The 17,901-nt window shown below is 37.9% G+C and overlaps 2 pseudogenes; both read right to left on the reverse strand.

The window, feature by feature from the left end:
- Positions 1-8,062: 8,062 nt before the first annotated feature.
- Positions 8,063-8,732, reverse strand: LOC143538628 (root phototropism protein 3 pseudogene; annotated as a pseudogene).
- An 80-nt stretch (positions 8,733-8,812) lies between these two features.
- Positions 8,813-9,863, reverse strand: LOC143538610 (root phototropism protein 3 pseudogene; annotated as a pseudogene).
- Positions 9,864-17,901: the final 8,038 nt, after the last annotated feature.

Raw genomic sequence — 17,901 nt, forward strand, 5'->3', positions numbered from 1 at the left:
AGCCCCATCGGGGGAGGTGAGCACGGTAGGTGGACATGGTTGTCGGTTCGACATCATTTCTCGTGGTGGATTAATTGATGAGGGTGCTATGTTTAAGACCCTAGAAAATAGTGTGGGTTCGGTGGGTGTTTGGCCATGTCCTTTTAGGGGGTTCCATTGTTGCCCGGATGGACGGGCGGGGTCAAGGGGGATCTCTCGGTTAATGGCGCATATCAAACGACTTCATTTGTCGTCGGATGAGCGGAAAGGGACCCTACGGGACGCCATTTCCACGGATTGTGATTTATTTATTTCGGTTGGGGAGGCTTTTAAGGCCTCGGACCAGTGGGGCTATGTGGGGTGTGTATGCGTCCAAATGCTCTTAAACGGACATGTCATCATGCTGATGGAGTCACCAAGTACAACGAGGGTGTGGGAGCTGTGGAGGACTTTATTGTGGGGATTGATAAACCACATGTTATGAGGGATGTTGCTCCCTTGGGAGGGATAGTGGTGGATGAGGTTCTCCTTGACCGCGTCTTCTCTCTTCCTATCACAACTGTTAAGAGCATCCCTCATAGTTGTCGTATGGCATTTGCTCAAGCGTTAACTACGGCTCTGGGTAAGGTGGTTGCTATGCCAGACTCTGTTGAGGCATGGGTGAAACTTTTCTTGTTACCACGGTGAAACTTTTCTTGTTATCACGGTGCACGCTGCGTGTTTTCAGACCTTCTAAACGTCAGGAGCGCAGGTCCGGTAATGGAAATTCTTTGCAATGTTAGAGTATTCAACAAGCACTAGCAAGTTGGGGTACTAAGGATGGTTTTGATGCGCTTATTTTATCCCTTTTTGCCACACCTATAGGGGTGAACTCGAGTCATGGGGAGCCTCTCGCTAAGCACGATGATGTTGCGATATGCGCCAATGTGAAACAATGTTTACGAAAAGTGGCGGACGGGCATTTTACTGCCGCCATTAAAGTATTATGCTCTTCAGGGGTTGCACCTTTCGGCAATGACACTTTGAAAGCGTTAGTGGCTAAGCATCCCAATTTGCCCCCGCCGGTTATGCCTGCTTTATTGCTTTCTGAGCCTCCTCTTGTTGTTGATGAGGATTGTGTGCTTGGATGCATTAAATCCTTCCCTAAAGGGACGTCATGCGGACGAGATGGATTGAGGGCACAACATATTTTGGATGCATTTTGTGGAGAGGGGTCTCCGATCGCTGTTGGGTTACTAAAGGCTACTACTGCGATGGTTAATTTATGTTTGGGGGGGAGATGCCCAATGGTTTTGGCAGAGTTCATTGCGTCGGCTCCTCTCACACCGTTGCTCAAACCGGACAATGGGATTAGACCCATTGTCGTAGGTGCCATTTGGAGAAGATTGATCTCTAAGGTGGCTATGAGGGGTGTTGGGAAAGACATTACTAAATACCTGTGCGACTTTCAGTTTGGGGTGGGAGTCCCTAGTGGTGCAGAGGCCGTTCTTCATAGCGCGAACAAGCTTTTAAGTAAGTTCCATTCTGATGGGTCATTGGCTATGCTTACTATTGATTTTTGTAATGCCTTCAACTTGGTGGATAGGACTGCCCATCTGAATGAGGTTCGGGCCCGATGCCCATCTATTTCCTTATGGGTGAACTTTTTATTTGGGCAACCGGCCAGGCTATGTGTGGGGGATGGCCACATTTGGTCAACCACTGGGGTTCAACAGGGGGCCCTTTGGGACCTCTTCTTTTCGCCTTAGTTCTGCACCCACTTATTCATCTAGTCCAGAGTTCCTGTAAGCTTCTCTTTCATGCTTGGTACCTAGATGATGGTACAATTATTGGGGACCCTAAAGAGGTTGCCAAAGCTTTTGATATTATCAGGTCGGAGGGTCCCCGCCTGCGCCTTGAACTTAATATTAAGAAAACCGAAGTATTTTGGCCGTCGTGCAATGGGGTTAAGGTGCAGGAGGGGGTGTTTCCCTGTGAGATTGGAAGACCGGTGCTAGGTGTGAAACTCCTCTGGGGAGCCGTTAGCCGGGATGCCGGGTTCATCAGTGAACTTGCTATGAAAAGGGCTTCGCGAGCTGTGGAGTTGATGAGCTATCTCCCGCATTTGCGGGACCCTCAATGCGAGCTTCTATTGCTCCGCTCATGTATAGGAGTTGGAAAGTTGTTGTTTGGTCTCAGAATATGCCAACCTGTGTATGTAGGGGAAGCAGTTTCTGTGTTTGACAATGGCCTTCGGGGGCGATTGAGGACATCGTGGTTTGTGGTGGTCCCTTCTTTGGAGATTTTCAATGGAGGTTGGCATCACTTCCGACTCGTTTTGGAGGTTTGGGTTTATGTTCAGCTTCAGACGTTTCTACTTATGCGTTTGTGGCCTCGAGGGCGCAATCTTGGGAATTACAAGACCACATTCTTCGAGGTTGTGGTATTGATGGGTTTGACTCCGATTATGGGAGTGCGATAGATCGGTTGCACATTTCACTTCCCGATTTTGACATTAGCGGTTTCTCTAATAAAGACACCGCCCCCCCTAAAGCCCAACATGCTTTGGCGAGTGCCCTTTATAGTGGAATCATCAAGAGTTTGGAAATGAAGTTTGATTTATCCCCTCGTCAGAAAGCGGTGTTTGAGTGTCTTCGGGCTCCCCAGGCTCAAGATTTCTTAAGTGTTCTCCCTATTGAAGGATTGGGCCAACATATGTCGGCTTTGGAGTACCGGGCCATCCTGAAGTATCGGTTAATGATCCCTTTGTTTCCGGTAGATGAGCCGTGCCCGGTTTGCCGTAAGGTTTGTTTGGATTCTTTTGGCGAGCATGCGGTTCACTGCAAAGAGTTGCCTGGGTTTAAGTACAGGCATGATTTGGTGAGGGATGTTCTATGTGATGTTCTTAAACGAGCCGGAATTTCGGCTAAAAAGGAAGCCCCCGTAAACTTTCTTACGGATCCTCAAGAAGGAAGATCTACATTACGACCGGCCGATATACTTGTTTTTGGGTGGGTAGGGGGGAAACACGCTTGTGTCAACCTCACAGGAGTGTCCCCTCTTGTTGGGATTAGGGACACTGGATTTGTAGCAGGCCAGGCAGCATTGAAGGCGGCATCGGGCAAGGTTGCTAAACACGAGAGAGCTTGTTTGGAGAATCAACACGTGTTTATCCCCTTCGCCTTTGACACTTTTGGTTTCTTAGCTCCGGATGCCGTGGACCTTTTGAATAGGGTTCAGAAAGTTGTGTATAGTAACGTATCAGCCCATAAGAATCAAAACTTTGTTTTTAGTCGGATTGGGTTTGCTATCCAAAAGGGGGTTGCGGCGCAGCTTGTTGCCCACTTACCTGCCACTTCATTGTAAATCGTTTGGATGTTTCTATGAAATATAAAAGGACCCAATTCTTTTAACTTCCTAAATGTGGTTATTTTTATATTATAAAATTCTTATTTTGTTTAGTATGCTAAAAGAATAAGTATATTAAGAGTGTCTTTTTGAATGGGAGCTTGGCTTTTTTCACTTAAGAGTGCGTTTTGAGCTTTATTTTTTAATGCAAGCTTGCCTCGTGAGTAGTTTTTCTAGTTTAAGCATTGCTCGAGTTTGGCTTATTTACTATTTTATTTATTTATTTTATTAATATGTATTTGGGACTATATTTATATTTTTATAACAATAAGCTATGTAATATAACATCCGGCCCCTCATACCACTAAAACTGTCTGTTTTGCCCACGAAGAGCTCACAGATTTATTTTTGATTGCTCAGGTGGAGACTTCCCAGGAGGTCACTCATCATCCTACTACTTACACCTGAGCACACTTAGTCACTTAACTATTGACCTATCCTCTTGTTCACTACCATTAAACCCAAAACACGTTGATGATTTAAGAGGCGGTGCATTTACATATGAACCAAAGATCACTCTTGTCCACGGCCGATGTGGAATTTGTCTAGGATGTTACATGTAAATATATATTTAATATATTTATCTAAAGTTTACATAAATAGCATGTTCTCACAAACCTTGCTGAGCTCGGTAAGTGAAGCGTGGGCTCGAGTTTGTTTATTAAATGGGTATTGGCAGATGCTCGAGCCTGTTTGACCTTGACTTGATTCAAACTTTCAGCAAACTTATCCCGAATAACTATGAGCGGCATGGTTCGCTTACACCTATAAATGTATTAGCTAAATGAAAGCACATTTTAATAACGTGATTGTTAATCATGCATAACCAAGTTCTTTCTTATCTGTTCTATTCCATGTCAGTACGAGAATGTTCTATTCATTTGTTTTCAGCCCTTTCATCTCTCTCTCTCTCTCTCTCTCTCTCTCTCTCTCTCCACATCGATCTATTATTTCTTTCATCACACTCCTTTAAATGGGCCAAGTTGTGCATTAACTTAGAATTGGGGCCGTTCAAACCGCTCGTCGCTCGAATTCGTTCGGAAAATGCTCGCTCGTCTTTTTGCTCGATTATAAACGAGCCACTCTGCTCGGTTTTTTGTAAACGAGCCAAGCAACGAGCAAAGGTCTGCTCGGTTCAGTTCGGCTAAAATATTTTTAATTTAGTTTATATATAATTATATATGAACAAATATATAAATATATAGACAACAAATATAAATATAAGTATACAATTTTTTAAACTCTTTTAATTTTTTCCTATTCGGTCAGTTTTATAGTTTTATTAGTTCGATTCAAGTTTTCAAAATACTAAAAGTTTATTTACATATTCATTATATCTTACTTCAAACTTCTTTCTCCTAAAAATTTACAACTTATTATACGTTTGTCTAAAAACTACTATTTTGTTTACAAAATATATTTTTTACAGCCTCTAAACTTGTTTCTTATTGAAAAATTGTAAGTGAAAAAGAAATAAAAAATGCTCGAAATCGCTCGACGTTCGATCGAAAAAGCTCGATTCGATTTTGGCTCTTTTTATTTTTACCTCGGTTTGAATTTCAGTCGTTCTGTTCGGTTCAGTTGTAAACAAGCCAAGCAACGAGCAAGCCTATGCTCAGTTCGGCTCGGCTCGTGAACAACCCTACTTAAAACACATATATTAGTTAAGGCCCAATGGCTGTTAAAAAGAAAAATTAGCCCAACACTTTCAAATTGGAGTTGAGCCCATTATTGGGATTGAGTAGTTTTGAACAAAAAACTCAAATATTGTACCATAATTATTATCCTACGAATATCCAAAAATTTTTGTTTCACATTGGTTTATCAAAGATTCAAACGCATATATCTATCCATTTTATACCGATGACGAGCCATTATATTCGGAAACATAATTATACCAAATATTCAACTCTTCGTGCACCTTTCCAAAAGGAGTCATACTAGAGATAGTCATGATAAGACCATCCGTAGTCATGCCAAGTTGTGGCGTTTTGGGATGAAAACGCCAGGGGCACCCCCCCCCCCCCCCCCCGCTTTTTGTCTTGGCGTTTTGGGCCAAGCGTTTCCCACAAAACACAATCATGGCACGTATTTTGATAAAATTGTGTGTGTGGAGAGGAAAGAGAGGAGAATATATGTAATTATTGTAGGAGAGTTGTGACGTTTTGCCCCTACATCACTTTTTGCAAAAGTCTCCATTGCTGACGGGGATGCCTCATGGCGCAAAATGCCCAAGGGTTGTGCGTTTTGACTACACATGGTCTAACTGAGGCTTGAGAACATCCTAAGATTGAAGATAATCCGTTTATAAATTGCACGCACATATGAGCTTAGTGATAGACTTCAAAGGACCAAGTTTGCTTGATTCGAGCCTGAGTCACGCTAAAAGAACGGGTAGTCCTAATTCATCAGTATGATTTGTGATTTCCATAAACAATAATTATATTTCCTTTATAGGTTAAACTGAGATTCCCGTGTATTATTTAAGCAACTTGGATTTTAATAAATCAAATTATGACCAATTCGCAAATAATAATATGTACTCCCATAATGTGACAAATGGCGATCATATCTTTCACTTTCGTAGTTTCAAAACATTTTACAAAATTTTGACTTGGATAAATATTAGTCGGTTATTCATTAAAGACATACAAAGTTATTTTCTCGTTACAATAGGATTGCCCTTGGCAACCAAAATAAAAGTCAAGAGTGTCATCATTTATATTGAGAGAGAATACATTAATATCATCCAATAAGCCATAGTTTTGATTATTATTAAGTTTTTTATAAGTTAGATTCCTGATTTTGTTAAAAATACTTAATTTATCTACATTTCCACGATCTTTTAAAGTTGGGTTTGAAATAAAAAGGAAAATTGAAAACAAAATAATGGACCGCGTTGTCGGGCTGTTCTAAAACCAGTTGGTATTTGTTTCTAGGAATGTATAATTTGTAGCACATGATCACATTAAAACATATAGCATTATGTAATATCTTACCGCATGCATATATGTGTTGGTTCATGACATTTAAGTTGGTTAGGCTTGCCTTGAGGTGGGTCAGGTTAGCCATAATCAATCATTGGTTAGGTTAGCCATGAGATATCATTAGGATTAGATAAACCATGAGATGTCATTAGGTTAGTCATGATATGTCATTTTCTAATTATGTAATCTGGTTTTTGTATCCAGATGATTAGTCACACTCTCCTAAAGATAAATGTTTATTTTTTAATACACGAGCGCCAATCTATTTAAGTAGAGAAGGGTCGTCGGGTGGTGAATGTCCTAGCTACCGCTAGCTCAACAGTTTCCTCACGGTTGTTTGAAGCATTTATGATATTCCTTCCACTTGGCCTCCCGTTGTGTCTGATTATATCGTTGTGTCACGTGCCTCTTGTTCCTTTCGTATCGCTTCCTGGTCCGTTTATATTGTCTCCTGTCTTTCTTGAAAGATAGTAATATACAAATGATTACTAGCTTATTGACCATAAAAAATTAAGTATATTGTACAAACATAATGATTTGTTTGCGAGTTGATTTTATTACACGACGTCACATTTAGGCCATAGGAACTCATTTTCGTGTTGATGGCATTTGTGATGGAGGCCCAAGCATTGAAGAACGTGTCATGTTATATTAGGAGGCTCATGATCGTGCTTCCAAAGGTGGCTCACGAAAATGGGCATAACTTGGCCCACGAAGCTCCATTTCAGACTCATTATCAGTCAAATCGAAGCTTGAGACGAGGAGCACATTGTGGTGGCCCCTGTCCGAAACCCAAAAACGCCTCCTAAATAAAGTTATGGGCCTTTTATTGTTTTTTCGTCAATTTTTATGTTTTTATTTTTGGGTTTGTGTTTGGCGCATGGCATTTTTTGGGCCCATTTCGTATTAGAAACTCTTTTTATATTCAGTTTATTTAGTGTGAACAGTGAGACTTGAATTTGGATAATAAAGATTTTTCTCTTCAATTTCCCCTTGACCTTTGGGTGGGATTTGGGAGTTTTGGGAGTTCATCACGGGTATTCACTAAATCAACGTGATAGATCTTTGATTATCGTTTTACCGTTGCATCAATTTGTCTTATGATTATAGATACAAGAATTCACATTTAGCTAGGTCATTTAGGTTATATTAACTCATTTTGGTGTTGATGTCAAAACCATCATACATTCTTGTACATCATTGGTTTCCCAAAGGCCAAATGCGTGTGTCGTCTTCTGCACATGAGAAACTATGCACACATTTAGACCATTTCACATATTGCGGACACACATATATAGGTCCATATCAACTCGATCACATGTCACCACATACACACACGAAGGAACCGTGACCATGTGTGGAAATCGACCTACGTGCCTGACCTTGTTTATGATACGTATGGGACTATGGTCGATCTTAATTTAAAAACCATCATTTCCAACACACTAGTTACCATAATACAAAGAATTTCGTTTAATACATGCGAAAAACATCGATTTCACATTCGGTAATATTGGCTTCTATGATGTTTGATATAAAACAAACTGAGAGTACTTAGTACTATTTATTACACAGTTAATTTATAAAATAAATAAGCAATTATTTATACAAAGTAATAAATCATGAACTACATGTTCACAATATAACACATAAATGAAATATCAATTACTTTAAATAGTAAGATCAATGGCTTTGTAGACAAGATTTATTTCCTAGTGATACATTTAGATAAGTTTTTCGGGTCACAACCCGCAAGAGCAACATAACTTCACGAAAGCGAGTTCCTCCATCGCCGTGGTGTTTTCACAACGACTTCAGCATTACCTTGAGACCTGATCCCTGTCGTGTCAATGGTCGATATCTTAGTCATCTTGCTGAACTTCTTCCAGCCCGTCGACCATGACGATTGGTGTTTTAACTTTGTCGTGTTATCGGATTGCCTTAGCAAACCCTCCATATCATGTTGGAGTTCTAAGTACTTTGTTTTGACGGTTTCTAGATCAAATTTTAGCGTGTTAATATCCTTTTTAGCGCTTGACCATCCTTCTTGAAACGATTGTGATGTTTCTTCGAGTAACGTCTTCCTACTTGGAATAATCGGTTGGTAGTTTGGATGACCCGATTCTTTAAAGGTAGCATTAGCTAACGCGTTGTTGAGCTTTATTTGCTCTGCTAGGATAACTTGGATCGCGACTCTCATAGGAAGCCTCTCATTTTGGGCTGCGTGTGTGCACGCGTCCATTGAGAGCTTCTGACTATCCATAAGTCGACATAGCCTCCTTCGTTCGTGTTCCGAGAGCATAGGATGAGCCTGAGAATCATACTTTACATTTCAGTTTCAAAGCATGTGACATATTATATCTCTAACGTGTCAAACAACTAAAAAAAATATTTTATATGTCCTGGGTTGGTAGTCCAGTGACAGAGGCAGAGTCTCTTATATATTAATATTGTGGCCGTTACATAAATACCTTTAGATATGAATCGATTGCCCGATATATGCCATCGTCACAACTTCTAGCCGACTCTGGTAACGCCTCGGCCAAAACCTGAAAATTAGTCAACGAAAGATTTTTATCCCGTGAAACCTCAGCAAGATAACTGTCAATGAGCCGAGCGACTATAGTTTTTGCACTCGACGCGTGACTCGTTTGAGTCCCGTCATGTTTCTCAACTATCGGGTTCCTTTCAGGGCTCGAGTTTTCCATCTGTTCTTGGATCATAAAGTGCTCCAAAAGCCGTTGAACAAGATCGACATCATACACTGTGGCGGTTCTATTATAAGACGGAATCAAAAGATCCACCAATGTAGCCTTTTCGAGTTGCATCCCGACTCGTTTCTCTAGTTCTGTAACCAAAGCAGGCGACACATTAACCATGTTCGCGATCCTTAACAATCGCAAAAGAAAGCTACACGAAACAGTCTTTTTGCGGTGGGATTATGCTAATTAAGCTCTCGATAATCGTTCTCTGACGGTCCCCTCGAGGGCCCGAGTAACGATCGGGTTTATTCACCGTTGTGATAACATCCAGCCCGCGGGTAGATTTACTAGCACTAGCACCCGCGATCATACAATGTCCTTGAACCGAACCAGATGAACCGTCTTTCACCATTCCCGGGATCAACTTCATCGCATAATGCTCGATCGCAGCCCCGACTAACTCGGGCTTCATTCCTTTGACTTTGACCGCACTAACCACCCGAACAAAATGATCGATTCTAAGAACCGAAACATCTTCACACCACCAGTCTTGACCTACATTCGGGTTCGGGTCACTCTGTTCATGTTCACCTGTGTGCAGCCACCGGGCCCTGGTGGGGTCCATGCACGCTTTCCAAGCGACCGACTCGCTACACCGTCTAACAATTTGGAGATTCTCAGCCCATGGGGACAACTTTTCACAACTTTCAAGTACTAATATTGAATCTTTCCATGAAGCTAACACAACATGGTTTAAAAAAGCTTCTGTTTTGAATATTAAGTTTCCTTCTTCTAAATCTTCTGTCATTTCCAGATACTCGGCTGCAAAGCGAGGCCCGCAATCACAGAGGCGGTTAGATCAACCGTTATTCCGTAACAGAATTTGGCGGCAATCTCAAATGCTTCTGGGCCACCTGGCATTTCATCTAGGATTACTTTCTTCAAATCTATTTCTCTTGATTTATATATAATTCTCTCCATTTTCCCACTTTTTGATAGCAGTGGAAACTTCAAAAATCAAAATTGTGATAAAATTAAAAAAAAATAGAGTTAAATAGCTAATACTTAATCACCATATTAAAATGGTTATTAGATTAAATCATTAAATATTTAAATCCCAACTTTGACTTATTGGCCGGAATTAATCCCCACTCACAAAATGTTTTCACTTTCCAGACAGTTCCGACTTTGAACGTATTTTCTTCCAGCAACCCCACACTAAGTGAAAACTAACCATGTTAGTTGTTTGAACGTATTTTCAGTTAGCGTGGGATTACCAAAGGAAAATCTGTTCAAAGTTGAGACTATCTAGAAACATTTCCACTTTCTAGACAGTTTCAACTTTGAACGTCTTTTCTTCCGGCTATCCCACACTAAGTGAATACTAACTCCGTTAGTTGTTTGAACGTATTTTCAGTTAGCGTGGGATTACTGGAGAAATATACGTACGAAGCTAGGACTGTCCGGAAACATTTCCACTTTCTAGACAGTTCCAACTTTGAACGTATTTTCTTCGGCAATCCCACACTAAGTGAAAACTAACCACGTTAGTTGTTAGAATGTATTTTCAGTTAGCGTGGGATTACCGGAGGAAAATACGTTTAAAGTCGTGACTGTCTGGAAAATGGAAACATTTCCTGAGTTAGGATTAATCCCGGCCAGTAAGTCAAAGTTGGGATTTTTTAAATCGAATAATCCTATTAAAAATAAAATCTTTACCTTGTGCAAATGAAAGCTAATTTCACCAACTTGAACAGTCAAATCACTTGGGACATCAGTAACAGCATACCTGTTTTTTACAACAAATTTTATAAAAAAATAATAAATGTTGTTTATATGATTAATCTTTGAGTTTTGACTGATGGGTGCTTACCAAGATTGACCTTTTAGTTCAAATTTGTCAGTTTGAACACCATGAGTGGAATTAAGAACTGCATTCTTGTAGTTTCTTGCTGCAATTGATTCAGATTCTGAATCCCACATGATGAAAGTGTGAAGAACAGTGAAAGAGATGGGGAGAATGATCTATAATAGGAAACCACACTAGAATGCATCTAGAAATGTGGGATTTATATGCAATTTTCAAGATTATATGATGTTTTAATGGTTTATATAACATTTTAAAATGATTGAATTATTAATATTAAGTCATTGGTTGATACTCACTAGTTTTATATCTATATATATCATTAGTTTTTATCCCCGTATTACGGGGCTGGTTTACATTATTCGTTTTAAATTTTTATATACTTTTTTGCAATGTTGTAAAAGTAGGATTACAAGGCCGAGTACTCTCCGAGTACTCGCTACAAGGTATGTCACCGAGTCGAGTTTATATAAATCCGTCTAGTTACTAAGAATCGGTCAAATGTGGTCAACCTCTGCCAGAATCACATCTTATCGGTGAACTTGGGCGATTTTGACTCAAAAATATAAAACATAATTGTTATTTCAATAATATTAAATAACAAATATCATTTTTTTAATTAATGATTAGTAATTTTTAGAATATTTTATATTTAAAAATGTATTTTTTTATTTATATTAATATTCACCTATTTTGTTATAAATATCAGTAAACTTATGATATTTGACACATAGATAATAACTAAATATTAATTTTCTTTATATTTATCATGTCCGAGTACTCTCCAAGTACTCCCCGAGTACTCCGAGTACTCCCTCCAAGGGGGTCGGCCGCCTAGGGACCATCTAGCGACTTTTGCAACATTGTTTTTTTGTAGTTTAATTTTATTTATTGTAAGATGTTTGATGATAAAATGGTTTCACAAATAACTAAGATGTTATAACCCTGTTTAAAAGTTATCTCGATTCGGTGAGACCCAAGACTCGCTTATTATTTTTTACTATAAAAGTGTTATTTAATTATAACTGTTATTTAAAAAATTATATAATAATTTTTAGTATATCATATTTTATAGGATTTTCACATCAATAATTTGGTGAGAATAATTTTTAATTTAATGAGATGTTATAACCCGTTTCTTAAACATCTGGGTTTTGTAAGACCCATACCCATGAATCCGGGTCAAATGCATGAGAAACCTCAATTTAAAAATCAAGCAAATCTGGTGACTCCAAAAAAAGAGGGAACGACCACATCGCGACACATAGGATTTTTATGTTTTCGTTTATATATATTATAGATAGATAGAATTGATATAATTGTAATCTTCATTGAAGCTTAATGAAATAACTTATTTGCAGTTCGTGAATATAGGTCTCTCGTTTGAACCAAATCACATTAAAATTCTTGTGTCATTTATATTTCCGATGCGTGTCACTATATGTGGTATGCTTTGGCCTAACTTAAAATAATGTTTTTTTTTCTTAATCACTTAGTTTAGTACGTGGGTCTAAGGTGGCCTCACTTAAATAGTGTATTTATTGGATTATTACAATAAAAGTCTTTGAACTTTACTAAATCTATGAAATTCATAAAATCACTTTTAAGTTTTAATATATTATCACTATTTTGAAAATTTTTATAACTATAAAAATTAAGTGATTATATAGATCATAATTAGATACTTGATTAGTATTTAATGATTTAATTTTTTTCAATTTAAAATGATATTCGAGATATATAATTATAAGAAAAAAATATTAAATAATAAACAAATTTAATAGTTGTTTTATATAAACAAGTTAAATAAACTCTTAAGCGGCATTCCCACTTTAATAAGGTAGTAAGATGGTTAAAATGTAAAATATGAGATCTTGGGTTCAAACTCTATAGAGTCATTATAATACTCTATAGAATGCAATAATTTGGTCACTATAAAAGATAAACTCATAGGCATTTTTTTTATAGGAACGTGCGTGAGTTAACTTTTTTTACTAGCGTTTGGAATCACCATAAATACCCGGGTGAGTCTTCCTAAGACAAGATATCAACCGTCTATAATAATTTTAACGCTTCAAGTTTCAATCATCCAAAAACACTATAAAAAGGAAACTCACTATCCACTTAAATCAGACTTTGAACTTCAGACTTTAGGATCTTAAGTTTTAACCATCATGGTATCACCTAATAAGTAATAACATTAGACCAGATGAGCAACTATATTTATTGGTTAACTTAGTTGGAGTTTTTTTTTTTTAAACCTGGATGGAATTATATACACTCACTCGAACATATGGTCATGGTTTATTTCTTTTAAAAAGCAGGCGCACATATACTAATGATTGCGTAGCATTTTTAAATATTATCGTATTCTTCGATGACTACGGACTAGTACTTTGAAATATATAATAGTTTAGTATAAAATCATAAAACATGATTTTTCTAATTTTTAAATTTCTCTAATTTTATATATTGTGATAAAATTTAAAACATGATTTTGTAAAAATACATTTCCGAACTCCGGAATAAAAACTAATAATGCTTTAATTTATCACAAAACTATTATCATAAGGGTATTCGTACCGGAGCTACAACAAAGTGAAAAACGTCTTGCTACATTATTGTCACGTAGGTTGAAAACACACTCAATAGTGTAATTATGGTTTTAAATACCACGTAAATTAAAATAATATTTAAATCAAATAAATAAATAATACAAAGTAAAAAAAAAGAATACAATAGGGAGTGCTATGACTAGCCTAAAAACTTAAATAGGATTAATTTCGGAGGGTAACGCTCTACATGATATGAAACGCCTAATTACCTTCACAATACACCCATAGTTTTGTTTGATGTGACAGGAAACTTTGACACACATGACCTAAAATAACTTTCGCGCTTTAAAATTACTTTAGAAAAGTTATATCAGACCATCCGTAATTCAACGTTTGGGCCCGCTTTTTGCATTATAACGTCGGGGGCACACCGCCACCCCCCTGGCATTTTGTCTTTTTTTTAGCGTTGTATATATAACGAGGAAAAGGCAAACAAATAAAAAAAAGTAACCGTTGGGGCCATGTATCCGTTGGGTTTTTAATAAAATTATTAATTAAATTTATACTATAAAAACAAACCAAACTCATTTTTTTAACACATTACTCCCACTTCTATACCAATTATATTTTTTACACAAATATTTATACCAAAATGTTTCCGAATAACAACCAAAATGTTCTCAGTTTCGGTCAATATGCCCGTCAAGGCAACCAAAATCCACAACCGAACCCATCTACCGCCCTGTTGGCAACCAAATGGCCGCGTACATTGCATTTTTACAAAACTCTGCCAAATGCATGCCCGGTTTCCAATACCCAACGGCAAACATTTTTGCCGGTTCGGGTTCCCAACCCGTCCCGGAGACCCAACCCGACGTCGAGTTCGTGCCGGAGACACAACCCGTCCCGTAGACCGTAGGTGGTTCGAGCCAACGCGGACGTCCGAGAAAACACGCAAATAAGCCCGTCGGAGAACCTCGGGTTAAAAAGACGGTGATACCGTGGAAGAATGATGAGTGCGTACTATGTGCTCGTGCATGGTGCGCGATATCGAAAGATGCCAAGTGCGGTAGGTTTTTAAAATACATGTATATTTTTTTAATTTTCTTAGAACAAACATTGAACTTGTAATGTTTTTATTTTTCTTAGCGAACTATCAAAAAACGGGGGTATTTTGGCACAAAATTAAAGAGTTGTTCCACGAACTTGGCGGGGACTCGCGTCGAGTAAAAGATTCCTTACCGTCGAAATGGGCCGACATAAAAACCAAATGCATGGGTTTCCATACGGTTTTCTCTCGGATTAATCGAACGATGAGTAGCGGTGTCTCGGACGCGGAAGTCATGAAAAACGCGTTGACAGAGTATCAACATAAGGTCTCGGGGTCCTTCAATTACTTTGGTATTTGGAAAGACTACTTGAGGTTTCACCCAAAATGGGGCCTAGTTTTGGATGCCGAAGCCGAAGGTGGTCCGCGTAATAAAAATTCTAAAACATCGTCTTCGGTTGATCCAGACACGCCCCGTTTCCGACGCTCGAAACTTCAACCTAAGCGATAATGAAGCCTTGAATACTACTGAGATGCCTCGGCCGGGGGTAGAAGAAGCAATGGCAAGGGAAGGGGGAAAGGGGTCGCTTCGTCGTCGAATGCCGAAATGGAAACTCAATTCAAAGAAATGAACTCTCGACTCCAAGATTTACACGAACTTGGAACCCAACGACTTAAAGTAAATTTGGACGACGTCGAACTACTTAGAATGAATGAAATAGACAAAGACATCGAGATTTTATCAAGCGAGCTAACCGAAGACGACCCGAGAGTCCGATCTCTAAAAGCCGCTCGACAAGCGAAAATTTTAGAAAAATATCACATGTAGTTTTATTATGATTATTTATGTATTTTTTTTAATTTGATGTATTTTTTTATTTTAATTTAGTTTTTATTTGAAAGTTTAATGTATTTCTTAAATTTTAATGTTGTTTTTTAATTTTATGTTTAATTATTTAAATGAATTATTATTTAAAAAAACAAATAAAATTAATAGTGACTGGGCGTCACATGGCACATAACGCATCGGGGTAGAGAGTTATGACTACACCCTGTTTTTTTGTAAAAAATCATAACTCTGACTGGATGCCACGTGACACATAATGTCTGAAGTAGAGAGTTATGACTACTCATTTCCAAAAAATTATTTGGAGTATCGGGAAATAAAAGGTATCCTAGTTTCCAATTGTAAAGAAGGCAAGTGGGAGTTGCAAGCCTTGAAAGAACCCACCAACTCCATTTTACCCCAGCTACATTAAGCCTCCAACCTGGGGATGATAAAATAACATAATTCACGTACGTTGAGGATGGATAATAATGTGAGAATTCGAAGTGTATTTTATTGAACGGCCTAAACTATTTCTTTTACCGGTTGCGAGCTAGCGAGCTCCTAACGTGCATTTCTATAATGTCATGAAACTTTCTTTTAGACCTCTCAGTCGTATCTTCAAGTTCAAAATAACGGTGATAATGTGAGAATTCGAAGTGTATTTTATTGAACGGCCTAAACTATTTCTTTTACCGGTTGCGAGCTAGCGAGCTCCCAACGTGCATTTCTATAATGTCATGAAACTTTCTTTTAGACCTCTCAGTCGTATCTTCAAGTTCAAAATAACGGTGATCGACGGTCACAGACCGACACCTCGTTAGGCTTGATTTTTTTTTAAAAAAAAAATTATACTTATTTTTATTAAAAACAATATGTATATTTAATGTTTAAACTCATTTACATGACCACTAGCTTGGTCTAGTGACAAAGGGGTATTACTCTCAACCAAAAGGTTATGGTATCTAGGCCATGTTTGGGACTCCTTATTTACACTTCCTTTTGACTTATTTAAGGAGTTTTTGATAAGTTACAATATTCTAACTTATCAAAACTCATTTTTCCTTTCTTAAAAGCTTAAAAAAGTCACATTATCCAAATATTCTTGTAACTTACAAAAGTCAATAAGTTATAAGGAGATAAAAATAAGAAATCCCAAACACCCCATAGTCTCATTTGAGACATGTTTAATCTTATTTTTATACAAAAATCTTTTACACAGTCAAATTATAACCAAGTAAACCCATTTAAAAATTTAATTGTTTAAACCAACAAAATACTTCTTTTTAACTAAGGCCCAAAAAATATTTTGCCTTCGGCCAAATACTTTTTTTGTTTTCTCGAAGCCAGGCCTGAATACCGGTAGTGACAAATCGTCAGAGTTGGTAGGGTTGGCATATCGTGTACACGATAAGACACGAACACGAAATGTGTATACATGTACACGACACGAAAACCTATCCCTGTATCCCAAACACGAGCACAAACTTGTTGCTAATTGGTATACACGATAATACACGATAATAGCTGTTTAGAAACACATATTTAACAATCTGTTTAGTAAAACAAAAGCTGGAAAGGGAATGTTCGTAAGGGTGACGGCTGAGAAACAAAGAGTGAGAATGTTTTAGAAATTTAGGGTTTAGGATAACTTATAATTATAATTATATATATAAAAATCTAACCATATACTCAATAGGTAAACAAGTATTTTACTAGTTTAGACACGAAGGTAATTTCGTGTCTACCTATTTAGTACACGAAACATGTTAAGGCCTTACCAGTTAAAGTCGTGTAGGTATGTGTCATGTATTCGTGTCTTGTGTATAAGTTACCAGCCCTAGGAATTAGATAAGCAAGAAGACAATATATCTAAGACCACTCGAATTAGATTGAGACATTTTATTTTATTAAAAAGAGTTAATTGTCATTTTCGTCCTTGTGGTTTGCTACTTTCGCCACTTCAGTCCAAAGTTTGAAATTTTGTCAATTTTGTCCTCAGAGTTTTAAACATTGGCCAATTACGTCCCACCGCCTAACGGCGTCCAACTATGTCGTTAGTTTAAGGGTATTTTGTCTTTACATATGAAGGTATATTTGTCATTTAACCAACTTATTAAATAAAACAATTTTTAATAATTAAAACATATATATATATATATAACCTAAAAAATATAAACTCTCCCTCTCTCATCCAACTGGTAGTCCGGCACCATCAAGCCACCACCAACCCACAACCACTTATGACCACCACAACCACCGCCTATGACCACTACAACCTATCAGCCCCACCGCGTGTTACCACCACAACAAACAACTCATATTTCCTCACACAATTTCCCGGCCATCACAAACAAATCCCCTCGTTTTTCCGGCGAAGATCCCAAATCCAGGCCACCACAAACAAATACGCTTGTTTTTCCGGCGAAACTCCCAAATTCCGGTCGCCACAAACAAATCCACTCGTTTTCCGGCGAAACTCCCAAATCCCAGCCACCGGAATCTTGGCATCAAAGAATGAACTGTAGGGTTCTAGTAATATTACTTCTA

This window comes from Bidens hawaiensis, unplaced genomic scaffold (genome assembly GCF_021521415.1).
Source record: "Bidens hawaiensis isolate Kalapana, Puna unplaced genomic scaffold, B.hawaiensis_p1.1 tig00011661_1, whole genome shotgun sequence".
Lineage (NCBI taxonomy): Eukaryota > Viridiplantae > Streptophyta > Magnoliopsida > Asterales > Asteraceae > Bidens > Bidens hawaiensis.